Raw genomic sequence first — 24328 nt, 5'->3', positions numbered from 1 at the left:
GGGGGGATGGGTTAGCTTGGTGATGGGTATTAAAGAGGGCACGTACTGAATGGAGCACTGGGTGTTATACGCGAACAATGAATCATGGAACACTACATCAAAAACTAATGATGTAATGTATGGTGATTAACATAATAAAAAAATAAAAAAAATAAAGTGCTTGAATTTCTCAGTCTTTAAAAAAAAAAGTTCCCTTCTATTCTTGCTTTGTTGAGTATTGTCAAATGTTTTTTCCAAATTTACTGCAGTGATAGTGATCATGTGATTTTTGTCTTAATTTCTATGAATATAGTGCATTATATTGATTGATTTTAGATGTCTAACCAACTTTTCGTTAGTGAAACAAATCCCACTTGGTCATGTTGTGTCATTTGTTTTGTGTTTGGTGCACTAGGTTTATTAATCTTCTGAGGATTTTTGTGTTGTTGTTCATTATGGAACTTTATCGGCAGTTTTATTTCTTATAATGATATCAATGTAATAATGGCTTCATGGAATGAGTTGGCAAGTGATTTTTCCTCTTTCTTCATAAAGTTCTTCAAGAGTTTCTGATAAATTAATGTTAATATTTCTTTTTTTTGTGTTTCTATAACACAAGATATTTTAATTTTTTAATTTTTTGCTTTTTACTACCTTAATATTTCTTTAAACGTTTTCTTTTTTTCTTTAAGAATTTAACAGTGTAGGGGCGCCTGGGTGGCTCAGTCATTAAGCGTCTGCCTTCGGCTCAGGTCATGATCCTGGGGTCCTGGGATCGAGCTCCGCATCGGGCTCCCTGCTCAGCGGGAAGCCTGCTTCTCCCTCTCCCATTCCCCCTGCTTGTGTTCCCTCTCTCGCTGTGTCTCTCTCTGTCAAATAAATAAAATCTTTAAAAAAAAAAAAAAAAAAGAATTTAACAGTGTAGCTATCTGGTCCTGGACACTTATTCATGGGATTACTCTTTTTAATTACTAATCCAATCTCTTGTTATAAGTCTAATTAGATTTTATATTTCTTCCTGGGTTAGTTTTGGTGGTTTTTCTCTTTTTAGGACTTCGACTATTTCATGTAGGTTATCTAATTCATTGGCATAAAGTTGTTCATAGTAATCTTTTATAACCCTTTTCATTTCTGTAAAGTTGGTGAAGATGTCTCATCTTTCATTATTGTATTTATTCATTACTCATTGAGTAATTTGATTCTTTTCTTCCATAATCAGTGTAGTTAAATTATGTCAATCCTATAGATCTTTTCAGAGAATTGACTTTTGGTTTTATTGATCTTTGCTATTATTTTTCTATTCTCTATTTCATTTATTTCCACTACATATCGTCTTTATAATTTCCTTCCTTCTGCTTACTTTGGGTTTCATTTTTTTTTTTTTTCTGGTTTAATAAAGGGGAAGATTTTTGGTTATTTGAGATTTCAAATATTTCTCCTGTTTCTTTCTCTCTTTCTCCTCTAGTATCTCCATTACGCCATTATGCATCTGTTATACCTTTTGTAGTTGTCCCACGATCCTTGGATATTCTGTTCTGATTTTTTTCAGTATTTGTTCTCTTTGCTTTTTGGTTTTTGAGGATTCTATTCTAGATCAAAGATTCTTTCCTTAGCTGTACCCCATCTACAAACAATCCATCAAAGGCATTCTTCATTTTTGTTACAGTGTATTTTATCTATTGACTTTCTTTTTATTTTTCTTTAGGATTTACATCTCTCTATTTACGTTGACCATCTATTCTTACATGCTGTCTATCCATTTAGCGCTCTTAACATATGAATTATAATTGTTTTAAATTTGTGGTCTTATAGTTCCGATGTCCCTGCTATGTCTGGTTCTGATGTTTTCTCTGTCCCTTCAAATTGTGTTTTTTTCTGATATCGAAACATAATGTACTGGCTAAGAAGAACTGTAAGTAGTCCTTTCATAATGTTGTGGGGAGGTGTAGAGGGAGGGGATGCATTCTCTGGCCCTATAAATAGGCCTCAGGCTTTTAATGATCTTCTGCCTCTGGACTGTGAACTTCACAAGTGATTTTTTTCCCCCTTTGGGTGGGACAGGATGGTGAGAGTGGGCTGGAGTTGGGTATTTCCCTTCCCCTAGTCAGTTAGGCTCTGAAAATACCTCATCAGGTGAGGCTATGGTGAACTCGTGTCCCCTCAGGACAGGCGTTGTTAAGAAAAACCCAGTGCTCTGTCTTTCAAGATGGTTCCTTCCCCTCTCCCCTTGCTGGAAGCATGAGGGGATTATTTTTTTCTCATACTTACTGTTGGAACCTGCCCAAGATCCTAGAGGTAAAGCCCAGGTATCACCCCTCAGATTTGGTCCTCCTGGCGTCTTTTACAATCACTTGTCCACACTGAACCTCCATTAGTCCATTACCAGTCAGGTTTCCTACCTCAGCCCTGGTTCCGGTGACAGTTGTGCATGTGAACTGTGACTCTCCATATCTGCCTGTCTGGGGGGCAGCAGTTTCCCCTGTGTCTTCCCTCTCTTCCAGATCCAAGAACAGCTGTTTATTTTTCAGTCTGTTCAGTTTCTTACTTTTTGTTGTTACTTCCAAGCTACTGACATATGGAACTAGAAACAAGAAGTCCCCCGTTAGTTCCTAAATGTGGTTTGCTTTAGTTCTTTGCAGATATTGAAAAGAGCTGATGTCATTTTTTTTTTCCTGATAATTCCGCCAAATAGGCTTCCTCAGAGATAGTTTCTATTGACTATTTTTTTTTCCTGTGTGTGAACCTTGCTTTCCTGTTTCTTTGTGCTTTTTCTTTCTTTTTCTTTTTCTTTCTTTCTTTCTTTCTTTTCTTTTCTTTTCTTTTCTTTTCTTTCCTTTTCTTTCTTTCTTCTTTTTGAAACAGGACATTGTGAATAATGCAACGTTGTGATCCTGGAAATCTGATTTCCCTTCTCCTTAGGGTTTTGGTTGTTGTTGTCAACATTCTTTTAGTGACTGCTCAGCTAATTCTTAAAATTCAATATTCTTCCTCATGTGTGTTCACGGACCATCTTAGCTTTCACTTGCTGCTTGCCCTGGCCTTTGAGGGTGGCCAGAGGTGAGAGCTGAGGGGCTTTGCATGTTATTCCTGGGCATGCACTTAGCCTTACCCTTGCAAGTGGACTTCTGTATCTCCTGGGAAAAATCAGAGCTTTTCAAAAGTCCCCTGTGTATTCTCATTCACCAGTGTTTTGTTTTAAATTCTCTGGTAAGACATTTGTTTGACCTGACTGGTTTTACCACCTCAGGCTGTTGTGATTTTAGCAGATGCCACTGATTGTTTTTGACAAATGCCATGGGGATTGGACTGTTTACACTAAGCAAGTTCTGAGTCAGGTCAAAAAAAAGTCCTGTGAATGGGATTTTTTTTTCCGGGATCTTCCAGGCAGCTCAAATAGTAACTATTCTCTGGTGGTGGGGCTTTTGGGGAAGGCTTCTGGGGCTTTTGGGGAATACCCAACTCCAACCTGTTCTTCTCCCTCTAGAGGCTGCTAGATAAGAATTGAAACATACACCAAAAATGCTTACTCCTCCAGAGTCACTCCGGGATACCTCAGCGTCCTCCAGATGGATAATGCCTCAAAGCCTCGTAGAAACAGAATGTGCTAGTAGTCCTACCTAGTGGCCAGGATATAGTCACTTTATCCTGTGTCTACACACCTTTTGTGCCCCATGCTAACCAGCCCCTACTCACACTACTCCTTTCTCAAAGCTCTTGTCATCAAAAGTAGTGCCCGATTTTCAAGAAGCTATCACCCTTAGAATTATTGCATCCAATTGACTTATTACTCACAGGTCAATGCGTTAGTAGTGGTGGGCAAATTGCCATTGTCTAAAAAGCTTTGGCTATTGTTGATAATGCTACTATAAATATCAGGGTGCATGTATTCCTTTGAATCTGTATTTTTCTATCCTTTGGGTAAATAATTAGTAGTGCAATTGCTGGATTGTAAGTTAGTTCTATTTTTAACTTTTTGAAGAACCTCCATACTGTTTACTCCATACACCTCCAACACCTGTTTGGCTAAAAAGACATGAGTAAACATTTTTCCAAAGAAGACATACAAATGGCTAACAGACACTTGGAAAGGTGCTCAACATCACTCATCATCAGGGAAATACAAATCCAAACCACAATGAGATACCATCTCACACCTGTCAGGATGGCTAAAATTAAAAACATAAGAAACAACAGGTGTTGGTGAGGTTGTGGAGAAAGGGGAGCCCTCTTGCACTGTTGGTGGAAATGCAAACTGGTGCAGCCACTCTGGAAAATAGTATGGAGGTTCTCTGATGTTTATAGCAGCATTATCAACATTATCAACAATAGCTAAACCATAAGAGAGAGCCCAAATGTCCACTGACTGATGAATGGATAGAGATGTGGTATATGTGTGTGTGTGTGTGTGTGTGTGTGTGTGTGTGGTGTGTGTGTGTATGTATATATATGTATATATATACACACACAATGGAATTTTACTCAGCCATCAAAAAGAATGAAATCTTGCCATTTGCAATGACATGGATGGAGCAAGAGTGTATTATGCTAAGTGAAATATGTTAGAGAAAGACAAATACCATATGATCTCGACTCATATGTGGAATTTAAAAAAACAGAGGATCATAGGGGAAGGGGAAAAAGAAAAAAAGGGGAAAAGGAAACCAGCCAAAAGAGATTCTTAAGGATAGAGAACAAATTGAGGGTTGATGGAGGGAAGTGGGTGGAGGGTGGGCTAGATGGGTGATGGTCATTAAGGAGGGCACTTGTTATGATGAGCACTGAGCGTTGTATCTAAGTGATGAATCACTCAATTCTACTCCAGAAACCAGTATTGCACTGTATGTCAACTACCTAAAATTTAAATTAAAAAAAAAAAGAAGACATACAAATGGCCAATAGCTACATGAACACTTGCTCAAGATGATTATCAGTGGGGGCGCCTGGGTGGCTCAGTCAGTTAAGGGTCTCTCTTTGACTCAGGTCATGATCTCAGGGGCCTGGGATTGAGCCCCACGTCAGGCCCCATGCTCAGTCGGGGTCTGCTTGTCCCTCCCCCTGCGCATTTCTCCCCACTCGTGGGCTCTCTTTCTCTCACATAAATAAATAAATAAGTAAAATCTTTTTTTTTTTTTTGATTTTATTTATTTATTTGAGAGAGAGAGAGAATGAAAGACAGAGAGCATGAGAGGGGGGAGGGTCAGAGGGAGAAGCAGACACCCTGCCAAGCAGGGAGCCCGATGTGGGACTCGATCCCGGGACTCCAGGATCATGACCTGAGCCGAAGGCAGTCGCTTAACCAACTGAGCCACCCAGGCGCCCAATAAGTAAAATCTTTAAAAAAACATCATTAATCATTAGGGAAGTACAGATCAAACCTACAATGAGATGTCACCTCATACCTTTTAAGATAGATGTTATCAGGAATCAAATAAAAAAGGTAAGTGTCAGGGAGGACTGGAGAGATTGGAACTCTTGTGCACTGTTGGTGGGAATATAAATGGTTGAAGCCACTGTGGGAAACAGTATGGGGTTTTCTCAAAAAATTAAAAATGGTACTACTATGTATATGATCTGGCAATCCCACTTCTGAGTAGATATGCAAAATGATTGAAATGAAGATCTCAGCAAGAAATGAATTTAATTTCCTGAAGAGACTGGATATAATTCCCTGAGTTACCAGCGTGGAAAGATACTCTTTAGAGAGAAGCCACGGGAGCCAATAAAATACTGTGTTTTTCAAGAACCAGTATGTAGCTGAGTAGGACGTTTGTCATGAGTAATGTGGATGACAAAGGAAGAAAAAATTTCTTTTTTTTTTATTATTCTCTCATGGTTCGTCTCCTCCTCCGATTTCCCCCCCTTCATTCTTCCCCTCCTGTTATCTTCTTCTTCTTCTTCTTTTTTTTTTAACATATAATGTATTATTTGCTTCAGAGGTACAGATCTGTGATTCAACAGTCTTGCACACTTCACAGCACTCACCATAGCACATACCCTCCCCAATGTCTATCACCCAGCCACCCCATCCCTCCCACCCCCCACCACTCCAGCAACCCTCAGTTTGTTTCCTGAGATTAAGAATTCCTCATATCAGTGAGGTCATATGATACATGTCTTTCTCTGATTGACTTATTTCGCTCAGCATAATACCGTCCAGTTCCATCCACGTTATTGCAAATGGCAAGATCCCATTCTTTTTGATGGCTGCATAATATTCCATTGTGTGTGTGTGTGTGTGTGTGTGTGTGTGTGTGTGTGTGTGTATCACATCTTCTTTATCCATTCATCTGTCGATGGACATCTTGGCTCTTTCCACAGTTTGGCTATTGTGGACATTGCTGCTATAAACATCGGGGTACACGTACCCCTTTGGATCCCTACATTTGTATCTTTGGGGTAAATACCCAGTAGTGTAATTGCTGGATCATATGGTAGCTCTATTTTCAACTTTTTGAAGAACCTCCATACTGTTTTCCACAGTGGCTGTACCAGCTTGCATTCCCACCAACAGTGTAGGAGGGTTCCCCTTTCTCTGCATCCCCGCCAACATCTGTCATTTCCTGACTTGTTAATTTTAGCCATTCTGACTGGCGTGAGGTGGTATCTCATTGAGGTTTTGATTTGGAATTCCCTGATGCTGAGCGATGTTGAGCACTTTTTCCTGTGTCTGTTGGCCATTTGGATGTCTTCTTTGGAAAAATGTCTGTTCATGTCTTCTGCCCATTTCTTGATTGGATCATTTGTTCTTTGGGTGTTGAGTTTAAGAAGTTCTTTATAGATTTTGGATACTAGCCCTTTATCTGATATGTCATTTGCAAATATCTTCTCCCATTCTGTCAGTTGTCTTTTGGTTTTGTTGACTGTTTCTTTTGCTGTGCAAAAGCTTTTTATCTTGATGAGGTCCCAATAGTTCATTTTTGCCCTTGCTTCCCTTGCTTTGGTGGTGTTTCTAGGAAGAAGTTGCTGTGTCTGAGGTCGAAGAGGTTGCTGCCTGTGTTCTCCTTTAGGATTTTGATGGACTCCTGTCTCACATTTATGTCTTTCAACCATTTTGAGTCTATTTTTGTGTGTGGTGTAAGGAAATGGTCCAGTTTCATTTTTCTGCATGTGGCTGCCCAATTTTCCCAACACCATTTGTTGAAGAGACTGTCTTTTTTCCACTGGACATTTTTTCCTGCTTTGTCGAAGATTAGTTGACCATAGAGTTGAGGGTCCATTTCTGGGCTCTCTATTCTGTTCCATTGATCTATGTGTCTGTTTTTATGCCAGTACCATACTCTCTTGACGAAGACAGCTTTGTAATAGAGCTTGAAGTCTGGAATTGTGATGCCGCCAGCTTTGCTTTTCTTTTTCAGCATTCCTCTGGCTATTCAAGGTCTTTTCTGGTTCCATACAGATTTTAGGATTATTTGTTCCATTTATTTGAAAGACGTTGGTGGTATTTTGATGGGGATTGCATTGAATGTGTAGATTGCTCTAGGTAGCATTGACATCTTCACAAGATTTGTTCTTCCAATCCATGAGCATGGAACGTTTTTCCATTTCTTTGTGTCTTCCTCAATTTCTTTCATGAGTATTTTATAGTTTTCTGAGTACAGATCCTTTGCCTCTTTGGTTAGATTTATTCCTAGGTATCTTATGGTTTTGGGTGCAATTGTAAATGGGATCGACTCCCTAATTTCTTTTTCTTGTGTCTTGTTGTTGGTGTATAGGAATGCCACTGATTTCTGTGCATTGATTTTATATCCTGCCACTTTACTGAATTGCTGTATGAGTTCTAGCAGTTTTAGGGTGGAATATTCTGGGTTTTCCACATAAAGTATCATATCATCTACAAAGAGTGAGAGTTTGACTTCTTCTTTGCCAATTTGGGTGCTTTTTATTTCTTTTTGTTGTCTGATTGCTGTGGCTAGGACTTCTAATACTATGTTGAATAGCAGTGGTGATAGTGGACATCCTTGCTGCGTTCCTGACCTTAGGGGGAAAGCTCTCAGTTCTCACTGAGAATGATATTCACTGTCAGTTTTTCATAGATGGCTTTATGATATTGAGGTATGTACCCTCTATGCCTATACTCTGAAGAGTTTTGATCAAGAAAGGCTGCTGTACTTTGTCAAATGCTTTTTCTGCATGATTTGAGAAGATCATATGATTCTTGTTCTTTCTTTTATTAATGTATTGTATCATGTTGATTGATTTGTGGATGTTGAACCAACCTTGCAGCCCAGGGATAAATCCCACTTGGTTGTGGTGAATAATCCTTTTAATGTACTGTTGGATCCTATTGGCTAGTATTTTGGTGAGATTTTTGCATCCATGTTCATCAAGGATATTGGTCTGTAATTCTCCTTTATGATGGGACCTTTGTCTGGTTTTGGGATCAAGGTAATGGTGGCCTCATAAAACGAGTTTGGAAGTTTTCCTTCCATTTCTATTTTTTGGAACAGTTTCAGAAGAATAGGTATCAATTCTTCTTTAAATGTTTGGTAGAATTTTCCTGGGAAGCCATCTGGCCCTGGGCTTTTGTTTTTTGGGAGATTTTTGATGACTGCTTCAATTTCCTTAGTGGTTATAAGTCTGTTCAGGTTTTCTATTTCTTCCTGGTTCAGTTCTGGTAGTTGATACATCTCTAGGAATGCATCCATTTCTTCCAGATTATCTAATTTGCTGGCATATAGTTGCTCATAATATGTTCTTATAATTGTTTGTATTTCTTTGGTGTTGGTTGTGATCTCTCCTCTTTCATTCATGATTTTGTTGATTTGGGTCATTTCTCTTTTCTTTTTGATAAGTCTGGCCAGGGGTTTATCAATCTTGTTAATTCTTTCAAAGAACCAGCTCCTAGTTTCGTTGGTCTGTTCTACCGTTCTTTTGGTTTCTATTTCATTGATTTCTGCTCTGAGCTTTATTATTTCTCTTCTCCTGCTGGGTTTAGGCTTTATTTGCTGTTCTCTCTCCAGCTCCTTTAGGTGTAGGGTTAGGTTGTGTATTTGAGACCTTTCTTGTTTCTTGAGAAAGGCTTGTATTGCTATATACTTTCCTCTTAGGACTGTCTTTGCTGTATCCCAAAGATTTTGAACAGTTATGTTTTCATTTTCATTTGTTTCCATGAATTTTTTAAATTCTTCTTTAATTTCCTGGTTGACCCATTCATTCTTTAGTAGGATGCTCTTTACCCTCCATGTATTTGAGTTCTTTCCGACTTTCCTCTTGTGACTGAGTTCTAGTTTCAAAGCATTGTGGTCAGAAAATAGGCATGGAATGATCCTGTGGTCAGAAAATAGGCAGGGAATGATCCCAATCTTTTGGTACCGGTTGAGACCTGATTTGTGACCTAGGATGTGATCTATTCTGGAGACTGTTCCATGGGCACTAGAGAAGAATGTGTATTCTGTTGCTTTGGGATGGAATGTTCTGACTATATCTGTGAAGTCCATTTGGTCCAGTGTGTCATTTAAAGTCTTTATTTCCTTGTTGATCTTTTGCTTAGATGATCTGTCCATTTCAGTGAGGGGGTGTTAAAGTCCCCTACTATTATTGTATTGTTGTCGATGTGTTTCTTTGCTTTTGTTATTAATTGGCTTATATAATTGGCTGCTCCCATGTTAGGGGCATAGATATTTACAATTGTAAGATCTTCTTGTTGGATTGACCCTTTAAGTATGATACAGTGTCCTTCCTCATCTCTTATTACAATCTTTGGTTCAAAATCTAATTTGTCTGGTATAAGGGTTGCCTCCCCAGCTTTCTTTTGGTGTCCATTAACATGGTAAATGGTTTTCCACCCCTTCACTCTCAATCTGGGGGTGTCTTTGGGTCTAAAATGAGTCTCTTGCAGGCAGCATATCGATAGGTCTTGTTTTTTTATCCAATCTGATAGTCTGTATGTTTTGATTGGGGCAGTTAGCCCATTTACATTCAGGGTAACTATTGAAAGATAGGAATTTAGTGCCATTGTATTGCCTGTAAGGAGACTGTTACTGTGTATTGTCTGTGTTCCTTTCTGGTCTATGTTGCTTTTAGGCTCTCTCTTTGCTTAGAGGACCCCTTTCAAGATTTCTTGTAGGGCTGGTTTCGTGTTTGCAAATTCCTTTAGTTTTTGTTTGTCCTGGAAGCTTTTTATCTCTCCTTCTATTTTCAATGACAGCCTAGCTGGATATAGTATTCTTGGCTGCATATTTTTCTCATTTAGTGCTCTGAATATATCATACCAGTCCTTTCTGGCCTACCAGGTGTCTGTTGCCAATCTAATGTTTCTACCATTGTAGGTTACAGATCTCTCCTCCCGAGCTGCTTTCAGGATTTTCTCTTTGTCTCTGAGACTTGTAAGTTTTACTACTAGATGTCAGGGTGTTGACCTATTTTTCTTGATTTTGAGAGGGGTTCTCTGTGCCTCCTGGATTTTGATCCCTGTTTCCTTCCCCAAATTAGGGAAGTTCTCTGCTATAATTTGCTCCAATATACCTTCTGCCCCTCTCTCTCTTTCTTCTTCTTCTGGGATCCCAATTATTTTAATGTTGTTTCGTCTTATGGTATCGCTTATCTCTCAAATTCTGCCTTCGTGATCCAGTAGTTGTTTATCTCTCTTTTTCTCAGCTTCTTTATTTTCCATCATTTGGTCTTCTATCTCACTGATTCCCTCTTCTGCCTCATTTATCCTAGCAGTTAGCACCCCCATTTTTGATTGCACCTCATTAATAGCCTTTTTGATTTTGACTTGGTTAGATTTTAGTTCTTTTATTTCTCCAGAAAGGGTTTCTCTAATAACTTCCATGCTTTTTTCAAGCCCAGCTAGTATCTTTAAAGTGATGATTCTGAACTCTAGATCCGACATCATACTAATGTCCGTATTGAGTAGGTCCCTGGCAGTCGGTACTACCTCTTGTTCTTTTTGTTGAGGTGATTTTTTCCATCTTGTCATTTTGTCCAGAGGAGAATAGATGAATGAGAGAACAAAATGCTAACAGGGTAACAACGTCCCCAGAAAATATACTCTAAACAAATCAGAAAAGACCTGAATCCAGGGGGAAAGAAAGAAGAAAGAAAAAGAAAAGAAAAAGAAAAAGGAAAAGATAAAAACAAACAAAAACAGAACAAAACCAAAAAAAAACCAGAATAAGATCAAATATGATCAGGCTGGTGCATAGATCAGTGCCACACACTAGATTTTGGGTGTATTTTGGTCTGTTAGAAGAAAGTGCCTCCCAAAATTTTAAAGAAAGAAAAACTTATATATGTACAAAAATAAGTGTTGATACAATGAAGGGATGGAATATGACTGTAAAGATGAAAATTATAATAAATTTTATAACAGGAATTGATAAGAAGTTGTTTGAAAAAAGGAAGAAGAGGATTTAAAAAAAAAGAAAAAAGAAAAAAAGAGGGAGAGAATGTGATTAGACAGGAGACTAGAACAAAGCCATACACTAGAGATTTAGGGTATATTTTGATCTGTTAGAAGAAACTGTATCTCAAAATTTTAAAGAGAGGACAACTTATATATATATATACCAAAAATAAGGGTAACTACTATGAAGGGATAGACTATGACTCTAAAAATGAAAAATAAAAATGTTTTTTAAAAAAGGGATTGATAAGATGTTGGGTGAAAAAGGGAAAAAGAAAAATTAAAAAAAAAGACAGTTAAAAAAAATTAACTTTGAGAGACTAAAGAATCATGGTAAAAAAGCCATGAATTCTATGTGCGGTATTCCCCTAGCGCTGGAGTTCTGCCGTTCTCATTGATCGGTAAACTTGGTCTTGGCTGGCTGTTCTCGCTGATCATCTGGGGGAGGGGCCTGTTGCCGTGGTTCCCAAATGTCTTTGCCGGAGGCGGAATTGCCCCGCCCTTGCCCGGTCCAGGCTAAGTAATCTGCTCGGGTTTGCTCTCAGGAGTTCTTGTTCCCTGCACGCTTTCCGTTTGGCTTTGGAGGCCGAGAGTGAAACTGGCGGCCTCCCAATCTCCGCCCCTGAGGAGCCGAGAACTCGGGGCCCAGCTCCTCAGTGCACCCCCAGAGAAAAGCAGTCAATCACTCCCATCTCCCCGGTCTCCGGCCGCACTCCGTGCTCACCCGGCCTGTGACCGAGCATTTCTATCTCTGGCACCCGACCCCGTGTGGAGTCTCCAAACCCAGCAGATCCCTGCGGTGAGCTCCCACGCCACTCCTCCCAGGGGAGGAAGGGGAGTCTCCCTGGATCTGCCGCTTGTTGGGTCCCTGCTGGAAGAGCAGAGGCCCGACTGTGCTGCAGATCACCGTTTATGGCAACCCCGAGCTGAGAGCCCGCGCCTCGGCTCTGTCTCTGCAGCCGGCTTCCCTGCTCCAGTACCTGGGAGCTCTGCTGCACTCAGGCACCCCCGGTCTTTCTGTGACCCTGAGGGTCCTGAGACCACACTGTCCCGCGAGGGTTCCACCCCCGCTTAGCCACTGGAGTGACGTCCCTCAGTGGAGCAGACTTCTAAAAGTTCCGATTTTGTGCTCCGCGGCTCTATCACTTGCCAGAAGTGGCCAACGGAGGCCCCCTCGCCCGCCGTCTATCCTCCCGAATATCGCCTCGGATTCACTTCTTGGCACGTCCTACCTTCCAGAAAGTGGTCGCTTTTCTGTTTAGAGAGTTGTTGCTCTTCTTTTCTTCGATCTCCTGTTGAGTTTGTAGGTGTTCAGAATGGTTTGATCCCTATCCAGCTGAATTCCTGGGACCAGACCAAATCCAGGTCTCCTACTCCTCCGCCATCTTGCTCCTGACCAGAAGAAAAGATTTCTTTAGCAGCCTCTGTAGATACTTGGAATGTACACATTCCTTAAGGTCTCTGTATTTAGATTTAGCTTTAAAAATGTCATTGTGCTTTTTGGCTTTGGCTTTTGGGTGCATTTGTTTGTTTTCAGTATGTCAATTGGTAAAGGTAGGACTATATTTGAAATAAAGAAAAATATAGCTATAAATATACTTATTTACTTAGATGGATAGTCAACAAAATGTTAATACAGGTTACCTGCAGATATTAAAATTATGAGTTATTTTAATCTTTGTGCTTTTCTGCATCATTCTAGTTTCTATAGTCAGCATGTATGATTTGTGTAATCACACACAGTATGAAAAATTATTTATTTATACTAATGAGACATTTACATAGTTACTAAGAAAAAAAACAGATTAAATGGAGGGCTTAATCCCATTTTCAGAAAATTCTCTTGTTACAAGAACAGTCATTAACTTTGACCACAAATGGAAAGGCAATTGCATGGATAATATCATCCATTTAGATTGATGGAGTTATTAGGATGATAAAGCTAGGGAACGTACATATAGTAGTATATCTATATTTTAGCAGAGTATTTCTCACGGTATCTGTAAAACTTCATTAATGTGTTGGCAGGATTTCAGTGTGGTTAGATGGTGTCATAGTTTTTAAGTGACCATCAGAAAGTAGGTAGGTTAGTGTTTGTGGCAAAGTTCTGAATCTGCCCATATTTTATTTATTTATTTATTTTTTAAATTTTTTTATTTATTTGACAGAGAGAGACAGTGAGAGAGGGAACACAAGCAGGGGGAGCGGGAGAGGGAGAAGCAGGCTCCCTGCTGAGCAGGGAGCCCGATGTGGGGCTCGATCCCAGGACCCTGGGATCATGACCTGAGCTGAAGGCAGACACTTAACGACTGAGCCACCCAGGCGCCCCTCTGCCCATATTTTATTAAACAATTTTATTAATGAAAACAGATGACATATTTATTGTAATTTAAGTAATAAGGTACCCAACCTAGCTGATGTCAGACCAAAGCAGCTTGTTCAGAAAGAAGCATAATTGGAAAAGGTGTTTAGAAAGAGCAAGAAGTTGAAATTATTGTATTTCTCTGAATTTATAGAGATGGGTGTTAAAAGTTATTAACTGGTAGGGAGGTTCCTCAAAAAATGAAAAATAGAAATACTATATGATCCAGTAATTCCACTACTGGGTATTTACCCCAAAAATAAAAACACTAATTCAAAAAGAAATATGTACCCCTATGTCTGTTGCAGCAGATATTTATTTATTTGGTTATTTACAATAACCAAGATATGGAAACAGCCTAAGTGTCCATCAGTAGATTAATGGATAAAGACGTGGAACATATATGATGGGGTATTACAGAGCCATAAGAAAGGATGAGATCTTGCCATTTGCAACAACATGGATGGACCTAGAAGGTATTATGCTAGGTGAAGTAAGTCAGACTGAGAAAAAGGATTTCACTCATATGTGGAATCTAAAAAATAAATGAATAAACAAGCCAAAAGCAGTATCAAATATATAAATATAGAGACAAACTGATGGTTGTAGAGGAGAGATGAGCAAAATGGGTGAAGGAGAGTGGGAAATACAGGCATCCAGTTTTGGAATGAAGTCATCAGAATAAAAGATACAGCATAGAGAATCTAGTCAATGAAACTGTAATAGTGTTGTATGGTGGCAGATGGTAGCTACACTTGTGAGCAGAGCATGACATATAGAGACGTTGAATCACTCTGTTGTATACCTATAGCTAATGTAATGTTATGTGTCAAGTATACTCAAAAAAAAAAAAAAGAAAAGATGTTAACCAGAAATGGAGCAAGTCTAGATTGCTAATTGATTATAAAGTTATTGGAGAGGTGACATCAGAAAGTTTAATTTATGATGAATAAAGCCAACAAATTGCATATACAAATGGAAATAAAATATTAAACCTGAGTTTAATATAGTGACTATAAGTTTTCTGAGAATAGTTAAGAAGCCATTTTACGTCTGCCAGCTTTGTGTATGTCTTTGTGCTTAGTTTTCAATATAGTTTACAACATTTCTAAATAAATCTCAATGTGACTTAATGGTAAAATGTACAGATTATTTTTCTAAGTGTCCTTCCTGCCAAGTACTCATAAACTGTAGGTAGGTTCATTGAGAGGCTTCTATATAAATTTATGGGGCTATCAATTTTCTGGTTAATTGATCTTATACTTGATGATTCCAAACATGTTCAGCTCCATTAAATGCAATGTCATTCTTTTCCCAGGGGCTAGTTGGTTTCAGCGTCTATAAAAAGCTTGTTATAAGAAAGGAAAGATTTTCTATCATCCTTTGCTCTCTGACCATATACAAATTATTTTTTAAAAAATCATATAATCTTGGGAGTAGGAAATGCTTTTCAAAGCATGACACAAAGCCTATGAATCATAAAGGGAAAAAATAGAAACATGCTGCACCACACACACACACACACACACACACACACACACACTAAATAAAGCAATAAAGAAAAACGTACTGCAAGACATTTGAAAAGGGCTAATAACGTATAAACAATCATGTGATCTGTAAAAGAAAAAAACAGAAGGGTATAGACGAAATGATTAGTAAGAATAATTATGCAAAGACCTTAGAAATACACTTTTATATCTTTAGCAAATCACTTGCATTATTTTATAATAAAAATATATTTTAAAACTGAGGTCTTGTCACTCTACTTTTTTGGTCTATTTGCTCCTTTTCCCTTTTAATAATTTATAAATAAGAGGACAAATGTATTTGGGAAAATACTTCTTTTTGTGTGACTCCTTGGGGAATATGTTTACCTGCCGGCACTTTGTTGGACCTCACACTTTTCCTCTATTTCCTATTTTCCAGTACACATTTATTCAATGCATAAATATGTTGAAGGTAAAGAGAATATTTACTGGCTCTAGATTAAGAGCTCAGTAATTTGGTTGACCTTGCAGCAGATCCCCAGAGTGCAAATGGGTGAAAATGGGGAAGAAAATATTCAGAAGAAAGAAAACCCATGGCCATGTTTCTGTTTCCTAGGTGCTGACCTATCACTGAGTAGAGACCACAGGACTCTCTTCTGGGACTAGCTTCCTTCAGTAGAAATATTGGTCACATGGATCCAGCCGATACCTAAATTATAAGAAGAACAGGTAGGAAAAGATGTTCTCAGCTGAAGACTAGGTCCTGCGACACTCTGGGCAAGACCGTGCAGGGAAGACCCATAGGGTGAGTAGAACCTTGGATGGGAATGGTAAGAGGGAGATAAGGTTAGACTGGGGTTGGCAGGTGGGTCAGAGGAAATAAATCATGGCATGACTTAGGGATGGTACAGAGCTGGTTGTTTTAGGCACATATAGATGGCATTTGTAGTTAGTGGAGAATTCCTCACATCAGAAGAATGTTTGGTTGTGTTCCTCACTTCTGAAGTGATCCTGTTCAGCCTGTGATACTGGAAGAGTGATTAGGAAAAATGACGTCACACCTAGAAGAACAAGAGGGCAAGCTGGGCGTCCTTTTGTGTTTGGCTTCTTTCACTCTGCCTATTTTCAAGGCTCATCCACATGTAGCAAGTATGCACACTTCATTCCTTCATTTTTGCTGTATTCTTGTTGATTAAAATAAAAACACACAATCTGACCTGAGGATGTTGGCCCTCAGTTTAGTTTATGGGACTAAGTGAAGAAATTCACCTCTTCACACTATTCCAACTCACCATCTGAAGACCGTTAACAACAAAAGTGCAGAATTCTTTTTTCTTCCTTTTAAAATAAATCCTGTGCAAAACTAACACTACTGTAATTTTGTTGGTAATGCATAACTAGCTAAAATATTTAAGGTAGAGGTAGCTTCACAAGATAAAACAATTTTGCTTTTATTCACTTCTTGGCCTTTTCTGATGATGCTAGTAAGAATAAAAATGGAGTCTATAAGCAAATTCAAAGTACTTATTTTTTGATAAGTTGTGATTGCTGAGATAGGAGATCTGAGCTGGACATGTTGGAATAAATGAAAAAAAATTATATTCAAAAGAGTTTCATATTATAAAAAGCTATAACAACAATATGACAACTATTCATGAAATGTTCAATGTTAAATAGCAAAAAGTACAGAATAATACATTGGGTATGATCCCAATTTTGGAAAAAGAAAAGCTACTTCTACAAACACATCTAACCTGTGTGTGTATTTATGTGAGTATGTGTAGAAAGAGTGTATATGTATATACAAACATATATGTATACACAAAACTGACATACATTTATTTTCTCGGGAAAGTAATATAGCAGTATTGGGCCATGAGGGATGATTTCATGGTTTATTTTATGTATAATTGTGTGATTTTAATTTATCTTTAAAAAATGTCTTCTATTTGTTATTAGAGAGGAAAAGTATATGCCATAGACTTGTGCTTTCACTTAAGACATTATACCAAAGCATATGTTGTGGTCTTTACTTGAAAATGTAGCCAGTAGCTGAGGTTTCAGGGAGAAATATTATTATTAAAATGAACTATTAAATCTTATGGGAATACTCTCATATACCATAGATGGCAATGTGAATATGTATAAATATGTATATTTATATATGTAAATATGCATGTTTTCTGGGAAAATAATTTGATGTTAGGTATGAAGCACTTAAAATTTTTAAAATTATTCTGCCTTCTTTTGAGGAGAGTAAATTGAAAGTACTCCAAAGCCTATAATGAGTTGTCAGGGATATTAAGTATTCATATTCAGGGTGGCCTGGGTACAGAGTCATAAATATCCACTGCAGTGTTATTTATTATAACCAAACACTGTAAACAATCTAAATTTCCTGCAGTAGGCAGATGGTTAAATAAATTGTAGTTAAGTCCCCACAAAGTCTTTTAAATCAGTATTTATTGACATGGGAACAAGGTCATGAAATAACAATTTTGTTTTTTAACAGACTTGCAAATGATATTCACAAAATGTTATCTCTTTTATAAATATATACTCATATGTAAGAAAATATAGGAAGAACATATAATAAGTTGTTACTAGCTGTTACCCGGGGTAGTAATGGGTTATATGTGGTTTTTAATTTATTTTGAAAACAAATTGGTAGTCTCTAATTAGAAAAAATGAAACTGTGTTTCCTTTGTCATCAAAAAATCAGAAAAGAATGCTTTTTAAAAGGGGGAAATTATAATACATTTCCCATAGGATTTATTTTCAATTCATAAAGATTAATGGGTTTTTTAAGGCATATATTGCCTTGAATTACCTGCTTTTCATGAAGTTCTTAAAGATAAACATTATTTTCCATATTTATCAAGAAGATAAATGTTATGACTGATGATATTTATGTAGAAAAATAATTTGTCTTTACTATTTAACGAAAAGGAGCTATTTCTCATCATTCACAGAAGAGAAAGACAATAAATCTCAAGTATTTTACAACTATCAGGTCAATGCAGCATATTTTTCTATCAAAGAATGCACCAAACTGTGAGAATGTATAATCCCTGCAAATGCTTCTATAGAAAAATGCCAATAGCTTCTACCCATAAAATGAGCGAGAATGACGCATTGTCATGAATGATGAGAAGAGGGAAGCACTATGTCACTAGAATGACATTTTTAGAATTTCAACTGCATGAAAAAGAGATGTCAGAATAGCCTTTTTTTGTTGACATTCATAAGAATTTATAGTCTTAGATGTCACAGATATTGTTATTTTATTACATTAATTTTTGAAGCCCATTCGTATGATCAGAAAGCATTTCATGATACTGATTAACAACTGCCTTGTACCAGGCACTGTTCTAAACCTTGAGAATACAAATGTAATTGGCTCTAGAGAAACTCACAGTCAAGGAGAACTTATTGCACCTATGTTCAAAAAGGATTCAAAGCAATTACAGAAAAGGAACACAAGGCAATTATAATGCCTGTGCCTGCCTTTGTTACCAGGAAACAATTAGATTTAAAGCATCATAAATATACCCATATCCTGAATTAGGTCTTGTTCTTGCTCCTTGAGTCTAATCTGGCATCTTGACATAAGCAGATGTGTTGATACAAAACAATAAGCAAGGTAAACTAAATTTGGTGGCTGGGATGTGAAGCAGGTAATTCCCACTTCACGCATCCAATTAGCAGAATGTCCATCACCTCATTTACAACTGTGACAAGGGTGGGCTCCATGGGAGCCTTGTTGACTGAACAGCATGGCCATGTAAGACTTGACTCCAGGACGCATAGGGGAATTTCTTACTCAATATCAGTTATTATTATTGAAATATCTATTGTCAGTTCTTTCACCGATTTACAGAGAAATGAATATAATTTATCAGTAGATGTATGAAAAGTCTTTCTAGCTCTTGAATATAAAAATAAAGCAAAATACAATTATTATCCTATTAGTAAACATTTAAAACACTCTAATATCCAGTGTAGGTGACGGTAGGAGAACTGTTTACTCTCATATACTGTTAGTGAGTTTGCAAATCGATAAAACTTTTCTTTGCAGAGCAGTTTGCCAGTGACTCGTGTGTTGAAGTGTAACTTCCACCCATCCCCCCACTAGGATAGCTCTGTTGCCCTTGTGCTCTCATCTCTGGTCTGTTGTATCATTGTTATCTGTCCTGCTTGCTCCTTTCAGAGCCCAGAACCTTGACACATTCCTTACTTACCATTATGGGAGAGAGTACACTTAATTCCTTTTGCTGTGGAAGCTACGTTTCTTCCAGTAGGATAGTCCAGGTTTGGAGTCATTGAGGGGTACATCTAGAGTGTTTCTTATCTCTCTCGGTCACTTTGATTCTATTTCCTATGTATATAATGCAGTGCATTTGTTCCGGCTACTCTTGACAATGATCAGATCAGATCGTAGTGGGAGAAAGCATTTTTTTTCTTCTCTCCGGCACCAGACCATTCCAGTGCCTCGGAGATGAGAGGGGGTGGCGTATCCACTCATGCTCCCGGGTTCAGGCTGAAGTTATTTCCCGTGTGACCTGGGCCCTGTACAGCGTGGGTCTACACGTGGGCCTCCTCCCTGATGACAGGAAGACCTTACAGAGAATGGGACACCAAGGGACAGAGTGTGTGGCCTGCTTTGTCTTTGCTGTGCTGTTTCTCAGAATGCTTTTGTCCTGGTGACCAGCTGCAGAAAGAGAGAAATTCAGTGCTTCACGGAGAGGGAGTCTTAGCAGACTCCTGAGAACTAGAAAGAACCCAAGGTGAAGAGGAAGAATGTCAGCCAGTGCATTTACTGAGCTAGGTCCCAGAGTGTCCCTGGGGCAGACACTGTTACGATCTGAGCCCACGCGCAGTGTCGTGGGGGTCCAGGGGGACACAGTGACAGCAGAAGCCAAATCAGTACATTTCTCTGAATGGGTTTCAGGCACCAGTCCTAGGAGGCAGGAGGATGCCAGGCCTCAGGGCACATGATAAAGATGGATCTGACCAGGGGAGAGGCAGCTATAACTTTGGCAATGTGTGAGTTGTATCCAAGATAAAAGTATTACTCATTAGTATGGTGATGTTTGCTTTCAAAGTTGATATCATTATAACAAAGGTGAGTCCAGGATTTTGGCAGTCAAAATTCTGATAGAAAGGACCCATAAACATTAAAACTGTCAAAGGCAATGACTGCTTTTCGGCCTATCTCAGTTCAGTGATAGAGTTCCTTTCTAGATAAAAGTAAGGACTATTCTATGCTACCAAGGAAGCAAGTAGTTCTCCTGCGCTCTGGTAGGTCATGCAGAAGGCAGGCCCTGATCTGAGACACACGTTTCTTGAAAAGCACTCACATAGCAACCTATGTCTCTAGAAGGGCTAGCATGGGAAATGAGGGTGCAGACTTTATCATGTGGCACATGGTTATTGCTTTGGTAGTTTTAAGTAGATTGCTGAAGAGCTGTTATGTGGAAGAGATAATATATGCATATATATATAATATGTACATATAAATATAGCTATATGTACACCGTGAATGTGTGTGTGTGTGTGTGTAGCGTGCATAATAGAACATACAATGTAAATGTAACACCGAAACACAACCAGGATCCAGCTTTACCATTCAGTACTCACTTGTTCTCTGCTATTCCCAACGGCAAGGGAGGCTCGGAAAGGAGCTTTAGGTGAAGGGAACTGGGATTACCACGATGGTTTAGACCAGCCACAATTCATCCACCAAGGCTGTCATTTTGCTGCTTAAAAAAAAAAAGCTGTGCTCTGAGACATTCATGCTGCCCTACATTGCTTTTTGCTTGATTTCCTCCTTTTCTCTTCAGTGCCTCATGCGATCCCCAAGGGAAAGACTTGGTCTTGGGAACATTCTGGTCCCCTGACCCAAGTGTCAAGCACATGGATAGTCAGAAATAATTGATTATTACAGGAATGAATAAGTTAACCCAAATGTGTATTGATGCCAGGATCCTTTTCGAAACCTCCGAATCCCTTCTAGGAAAAGTTTGCAAGCTGCCTGAGGAGCTGTCACAGAGTTTGCTCCCAGCTGCCAGTCTTTTCCCATGCTCCTGCCTCTACCTGGAATGCTTTTCCTTATCGGGATCCCCTTCATCACCCAGTCTGTGCGTCAGGTGCTATCTACGCCTTCTACACCCTGCTCTTGGCAGTCCCGAGCCACCTCTCTGTTGAGCCTGCTCTGGCGGATCCAGACTAAATGTGTGCGCTTTCTTCCTGCGCTACTCTGCTTCTTGCCCTTCGTGTGCTTGGCTGTGTCAGGATGTTTTTCCTCTGCTGGACTCTAAGCTGTTTGAGGGAAGGGTTAGATGGATCCCTAACATTTAGCAGAGGGCCTGTCACACAGTAGGTGTTTGATAATGATATTTTACAATCAAATACTCAACCGTATGCTCAATGGTTCCAGTTTGAAAACTCTCCAGGATGCCAAGAGTACTAGGAAAGAGAGGTTCAGGAGAGTCATGCTTACCTCAGAAAGGCACGAGAGTCACAGATTTACTGCCTTTTTCAAATCCGTACTTTTGTGATTGAAATATATTATTTCCCAACTTCAAGACCTGGTCATCGTCAACCATATTTTTTTAGAGAGACACTGTTAAAATTCGTATTGGTAAGGCTGCCCCCTTTAGCTTGAGCCAAATTTTATGAAAAGCTTAATCGTTTTTACTTTGACTTTTTCATGCGTATTTAAACTTACGGAGAGAGTTTCCATTCTCTCATATTACCAAAGTCTAAACAACAATTTTTCTAAAGAGGAATGCCTCCGGGCCAGTTGGTACAGCAATTATCAATTATATTTGGCTTCATTTAATTGTTTGCAAAATTAGCTTTTTAAAGTACCATTTAATTCTCTTTCCAGTCTCACTTCTCAAGAAGGTAATTAATGAACTAACTATAATTACATGTGAATGATAAAGCACAGGGAACTTTTAAATTAAATCATCACTGAACTTTTCTATGCTATCAGTTGGCACTCAGGTACTGCGGGACCCTGCACATGTGAGAAAATTCAGGGCATTCCTGCTGATGCTGCCACCCCCCTCATCTGTCGCTGTGAGCAGTTACATGTCTATCTAACAGATTAACATAATCAAAATGTCCCATCTGAGTTAATTTCTCAAGCCTATGGGCTATCAGAAAAGTATTTTAAAATGTAATTTAAAATGCTAGGAGCCACAAAAAATAAATGTCAGCATCGATCTGCCTAGTCCCTGTGAAGTAAGTAACCCATGATCCTGAAGCTTAACCCCTGGCACGAAAAATGTGTCCAGAGGCTCTCCACACTCATTTCATACCCCACTTGGGCATGCGCCTGCAGCCCAGACCTCAGAGCTCACCTCGTATAGAACTTTACAAAATAAAAAAAGGAGCTTCTCTCCAGAAAAATGTTGAACAACCCACTAAAAAATATCTGTGAGTCTCTTTTCTGGAGGGTTGTAGGTATATGAAAAGACATTTTCACTTACGGCAGCCTTAAAAAATGTAATTTGTTAGTATTGTTTCTTTTTTATTGCAAATAATAGCTACTATTTTGGAAGCATCGATAAATACAGAAAAGCACAAAAAAGTTCCAATCAATGTTCTGTAATCCAATTACCAGAGCTAATATTTACTAACATTTTGAAATGTATACATACGTATATCTGTGTGTGTATATATATAACACATACGTACATACATTACATACATAGAGATCACATTATTCATATTTACCCATTTCTTATGGTTGTTTTCTTAAACATTTTTAATGGCTATAGAGTGTTTCATCCAGATATGCCACAATTGACGTAATCAATCACTTATCATTGGACGTGGAGGTTTTAAACTTTTCACTATTTTGAAAATTTTTTATTAAGTAACACTTTTGCCTATATCTCTGATTATTTCCTAAGTATCAAATTTTAGAACTAGTAAGTCTAGCTAAGGAGTTTGTCAATTTTATTTATCTTTAAAAAAAAAAGTCTTCTTAGTTTCATTGATGTTTTTTCCTATTGTGATTCTAGTCTCTGTTTCATTTATTTCTGCTCCAATCTTTAATTTTCCTTTAGTCTGAAAACTTTGGGTTTAGTTTGTTCCTTTTCTGCTTCCTTGAAGTATAAGGCTAGGTTGTTTGTTTGAGCTGTTTCTTTTTTAATGTGCATATTTATCACTATAAACTGCTCTCTCAGTTGCTTTTGCTGCATCCCCTAAGTTTCAGTGTGTTTTATTTTCATTTTCATTTTTCTCAAGGTATTCTTTAATTTCTCTTTTGATTCCTTCTTTGAACCAATGTCTGTTAAAGGGTGTATTGTTTAGTTTCCACATATTGTGAATTTTCCAGTTGTCCTTCTGCTATTGATTTCTAGTTTCATTCCATTGTGGTTGGAAAAGATATTTGATATGATATCAACCTTTTTATAAATTTGTTGAGACTTGTTTTATGATCTAAAATATGATCTAAAATGTGATCTGTCCTGGATAATGTTCCATGTGTATTTGAAAAGAACGTGTATTCTGCTGTTGCTGGATGGAATGTTGTGTTCATGTTGGCTAGAACCACGTGGTCTGTAGTATAGTTCAAGTCCACTCTTCCTTTATTGATTTTCTCCCTGAATGTTCTATCCTTTGTAAGTGGGGTATTGAAGTCTCTTCTTTTATTGTATTGCAGTCTATTCCCCCCTTCAGATCTGTCAATGCTTGCTTTATATATTTAGTTATAGAGATGTTGGGTGCTTATAGATTTATAATTATTATATCTTCCTGATAAATTGAGCCTTTTATCATTATATATAATGATATATATACATATATTGTTGTGACTTTATAACCATTTTTTACTTAAAGTCTATTTTGTCTGATATAAATATAGCTGTCTCTGCTTTCTTTTTCTTACCATTTGCGTGGAATATCTTTTTCCATCCCTTTCCTTTTCACCTATGTGTGTCTTTAATTCTAAAGTGAGTCTTTTCTAGATAGTGTATAGTTGGATTTTTTATAAAAAATCGTTCAACTACTCTCTGACTTTTGACTGGAGAGTTTAATCCATTTACATTTAAAATAACTATTGGTAAAGACTTACTATTGCCATTTTGTTCTTTTTTTGTTTGATTTGTGATTCTTTTGTCTCTTTTTTTTACT

Source organism: Halichoerus grypus, chromosome 14 (assembly GCF_964656455.1).
Source record: "Halichoerus grypus chromosome 14, mHalGry1.hap1.1, whole genome shotgun sequence".
Taxonomy (NCBI): Eukaryota; Metazoa; Chordata; class Mammalia; order Carnivora; family Phocidae; genus Halichoerus; species Halichoerus grypus.
This window is presented reverse-complemented; position numbering follows the sequence as displayed.